The following is a 4,903-nucleotide window of genomic DNA, read 5'->3' on the forward strand; positions in this document are numbered from 1 at the left end:
AGGGAGGAGAAGGGGGGCGGTGTACCGAGCAGGTTCAGCTCCGAAGTTGTTCCTCTCAGCGGCTGTGGTTGAAAAAAGCATGGCTCCCTCTATGGACTAACGGATAGTAAAGGAGAAAATATTTGTAGATTCCTATTTTGTTGAAAAAAAAAACCCCACAGAGGATTGCCTCAATAAATTAGAATGAAAAGAGTTTTTTTGTGCTTTATCTGGAAGAGTGAAAAGTATAGCCTACATTACACACAGTGATATTCTAGAAGCATTTATTTTTGTTTTTGAATTTTTTTTTATGATTATGACTCACCTCATGAAAAGCAAAAGCGACGTGTTTCAGATTTTTTTAAAAAATTCAATAGAGCGATAATAAAATGGTTTTTAAAATAGAAATGTGGTGGTTAAGGACACCCACCACAAGGAGGGTAAGTTAGAAAAGATAGTTGTATAAGAAGAGTGTATCCGAGCAGACTCATGGAAAGTTGAGTAGAAGGAAAAAAAGGAAAGTTGAAAAAAGGGTGCAGAAAAAAAGCAGGGATAACCTTCGATTTTGAGGGAATTGCAAAGAGTGCAAAGTGCATCTGTGTGCCACCACACACAGATGAATCCAGAACATGGGCTACAACTTTCACATTATTTATGTTAAGCTGCTTTGCTTGAAGCAACCTTAAATGTATCTTAAACAAGCTAAGGAATAAAATAGGAAAAAAAAAACTGCTCCAAACTCCTATTTCTAGGTGAAAATTGTTGTGAAAAATCAAGGCCCAGTGTCTGGAGGAAGGACAGTGAAGCTTCTACCTGAGTCAAGTTTTCACAGTCAGTTATGACTTGGAAACCATGTTCTTTACTGATGTTGGTTTGCTCTGTTTTATCAAGTCCAAAGTCAGCAATGGCCCACGTACTAGAAAATTTTAAAGCATTTCACGCTTTCTTCTGATGACCAATTTTGTGGAGATGCAGATTTTAATTTTCAAAAGCATTTGGCACATACCCTCATAACCACAACTACTCATACCAGGTTGAAAAGCCACTGGTGGTGCTGTGATTGATTGGTCTGATTGCCAAAAGGACGAATGATGCAAACATGCAGATGCTCCGAAGAAACCAGGACTTCCTTTAGTCTTCAAAATGGCCACAGGCTGAACGCACCCACACCACTGATAAAGTAATTGATGCAAAAAGATGTCCTAACAAAGTACCGAGTGTTTTGATATTTATATTTAAAATATATATATTTTGTTAGTGTTAATATTCTAATTTTGAATAGTTGTTTGTTATAAAAATTAACATGCAGAAATGCTTGAAATACACCACTAAATCTGGAATAAATGTAACTTCTGATTTTTACTCAGAATAGGAGAGGACAGTTTATCCAACTAAAAAAAGTTGCTTTAATGGTAAGACATAATCGAATTAAGTTCATTCAAGGTAATCTATTAAGTTTATGCAACTTGAAAACTTAATACGTTACCCTGGATAGGCTTGCATGAATTACTTGTTGCAAACTGAAGCAATTTATTTAAATTGGATTAACTAATTCTCTTTTTTAAGTGTTGAATAAATTAGGTTTTTGATTTCTAGCTAGTATTCTAGTGACTTTTCACATCATTAAAGTTGAACATGTTGTAGCTCATATTAAGCTCTTCAGTCAGGCCATTAAAATCCAGCGCTATCGGCTACGTGTGAGCAGCAGGTGGTATAATCAAATCTTGTGTCGAAGATCTCTGTCAGCAACCATTACATTAACCTCCAAACCATTTCATGGTGTTTACAAGATGCCTGCGCTTAAGGAACATCTGTTGGAGTTGGCATGGCTCCTTTGGACTTCTCTCGGGGATGAAGAGACAGCGAGTGATTGCTCGTTTGCGCGCGCCAGCAGCTTGCTGATATAAGTAGATTGAACGACACTCCTCACTTCCTCCGTGCATGATGACTTTCTGCCTTCTCAGAGGGTGTGGACAAGAAGATGGCAGGTAGATTCTGCATGAAGCCATACCCCTTGATGCGAGAGTTTTAATTATGAACTTCAGCATTCAGGATATTTAGAAACGTGTCAGTGCAAGGAAATGTGGAAACAAACAAACAAAGAAAAACTACAATAAAAAACCTTGTACTTTTTGATGAACATTTATTTAAGTTGGCAAGTGATTAAACATGCTACAACAAAGGGACAAACCACAGAATGAATCAAATGCATAGCAAGGCAAAAATGATAGGAGATGAGAGAACCTTCCTCCGTCTCATATTCATCATCAAAACTATTTTAGACAGAAATGAGCCCCAGCATGGGTGTTTTTACATACTTGAGCGTGAGAAAGTCTCCTCATGCAACTTACGGTTATTCTCTAATTATTAAAGGTCAATCTAAGTGTAAAGTGAGTCTTTGAGTACTGAGGTGTGGCCTAAAAGCATCCAGGTGTCTAATCCGAACAAGAGAGGAACATGATTCCTCAGCTAGCAATGAGATATATTTATATTCGGGTTAGTGTGTCACAAAGGTTATGACATTTCCACATTGAAACAATAAATTTAATGCACTTTACTGAAATTTTATGTGACAAACTAACAAAAAGTAGTGGATAAATGCAAAGTAGAAGAAAATGGATGAGCAATTTAAGAAGTCCGTCACGCAAAAATGGGAATAGTTAGAACAACCGCAAACCTGTTGAGACATCACTATCCACCTGAACCCAGGCGAGACGAGGTTTAATCAGAAAAGCTGGTGGGAAGCAGATGGCAGCTTGGAAGAGACACGATAATTTCTTCCGAATTCGCCCAGGTTGGAGATTCTGACGGCAAAATATATATTAGCTGTTTACTCCACAGGTCTCACAATTATGTAAAAGTGAAAATAAAGGAAGCCATTAGTAAAATAAAGCCAACAAAAGTTACAAAGATGAAAGAAAACAGTTCATGGAGACGCAGCAAACACGACAGAGCATGTTCAATGAATTTACCATCCCCACTGTAAAACATGGTGCTGGCAGCATCATGTTGTGTGAGGGTGACCTCTAAGGTCACACAACATGATGCTGGGACCTGACAGGTGGTGACAGATGGTGAGAAATTGGGTAGAACTAAGTAAAGGGCAGTCCTGGATGAAACCAACGAAAGACTTGAGACTAGGGCAGAGATTGACCTTTCAGCAGGACTGTGACCCTGAATTTAGAGCCAGAGCTGCAACATAGTATTTTAGGACACAATGTGTCCATTCAGTACTTGGAATGACCTATTCAAAGTTCATACTTGAATCCATGGGAGTATCTATATCAAGATTCGATCTTTAGAGATGCCCTCCATTCAATCTGACCGAGAATGAGATATTTTTGTTTGTTTGTTTTTTTGGAAAAATAAAAATAGGAAATATGTTCAGTCTTCATAAATGTGAAGCAGGTTGAGATGGAGCATAAAGGGTAACACTTTATTTGAAGGGGGGTGAATAAGACTGTCATGACACTGTCATAAACATGACATAACTCCTGTCATGAACATGAATAAGCCTTCATGAATATTTATGACTGTTGTCATAAAGCGTCATTCGGTAAATTATGACACTTTTAATACAATGTTGACATTATTCAAAATGTCTCATGACAACTTGACATTAACCAAGAAACCATTACTGTTTAAACTTTACCTTTAATAACATAAAGTTACCTAATTTTTAAAGTGCAATCAGTAATACTTTTATAACAAATTTATATCAGTAATGATTTCTTGCTTAATGTCAAGTTGTCATAACAAAGACATTTTGAATAATGTCAACTTTGTATTAAAAGTGTCATAATTTACCGAATGACGCTTTATGACAACAGTCATAAATATTCATGAAGGCTTATTCATGTTCATGACAGGTGCTATGTCATGTTTATGACAGTGTCATGACAGTCGTATTCACTCCCCTTCAAATAAAGTGTTACCGCAGGGTAATGCTTGACATTCAAATGCATGGCACAGTTTTAGATTTCTGTTGTTAAACAACCTGCTTGGTTCCAGTTCACAATAATTCATTTCTGTGTGTTGGTGTCTCAAATAAAACTGCAATAAAACACAAAGGAAGTTGTGGCTGTAGGCTGAGAAAATGTGAAACAGTTCAAGAAGCACTACAACTTCTGCAAGGGGGCCACATGTTCCTATTGTTAAAATATCAACGTCTAAGGTTTGGGTCCAACATTCAGTAAAATACCATGTGAACAGAAATTATTACAGTGTGGCCCGAAGGCACAATGTTTAGACTTGAGGAGGGAAAATATTATACACCAGAGACCACAAACACAGACTTATTTATATCATTCCTATAAGTTGGAAAATGTTCATAGCCATTTCAGCCAGACATCAGAGCTCAGAGGTTTGACTAATGTGTGCATGCACAAATATTTATTTTCAAGCGAGAAACAGAAAGAATATCATTGAACAAAGTTAGTTACTGTCTGTAGAAAACCAGTGAGTAAGTTTGATGAAAAACAGCTGGAGTCGTGTGACGTTTCTTTCGATGCTGAAGGCAATGCATCAGGTACTGTTGGGAGTGAAGTATCAGCCAATCAGTTCCTGATGCAGTACCATCCACATCAGAAAGCTCCTCCTTTGTGACAACGTCATAAAACTGAAATAATAAGAACAGAAATTAACACATTTGGTTCCCTCTGGTACTTTCTAACTTGCACTTAGGACAATCAAGGCATCATTATTCTTTTGATGGTGCGATAATACAATAGACTGCTCCTGTACAGTACACATCATCATAAGGCAACATGGCAGCAGAAGCATCTGGATGCTGAATTCATGCAAATTCAAAATGGGGCCTGCATTATGAGAGACCTGCAAGAGACGAGGCTGCACTTCAAAAGAGTGTCGAAAAGATTTTTTTTTTTTTTCCAAAAAAGAGGAGAAGCGGAGAGGTGTGTGTGTG

At 37.5% G+C, this 4,903-nt stretch overlaps 1 long non-coding RNA gene across 2 annotated transcripts in view; it reads right to left on the reverse strand.

Annotated features, from left to right (window-relative positions):
• Window positions 1-2,105: 2,105 nt before the first annotated feature.
• Window positions 2,106-4,903, reverse strand: part of LOC103476863 (uncharacterized) — a 13,235-nt gene continuing 10,437 nt past the window's right edge. The window contains exon 4 of one of the 2 annotated variants that reach the window (XR_535558.2): window positions 2,106-2,783. This is a non-coding gene — a long non-coding RNA (uncharacterized LOC103476863). Of the gene's footprint in view, window positions 2,784-3,845; window positions 4,598-4,903 lie in introns of those variants that run through there. The other variant, XR_535559.2, reaches the window with a different exon arrangement.

This window comes from Poecilia reticulata, linkage group LG15 (genome assembly GCF_000633615.1).
Source record: "Poecilia reticulata strain Guanapo linkage group LG15, Guppy_female_1.0+MT, whole genome shotgun sequence".
NCBI lineage: Eukaryota > Metazoa > Chordata > Actinopteri > Cyprinodontiformes > Poeciliidae > Poecilia > Poecilia reticulata.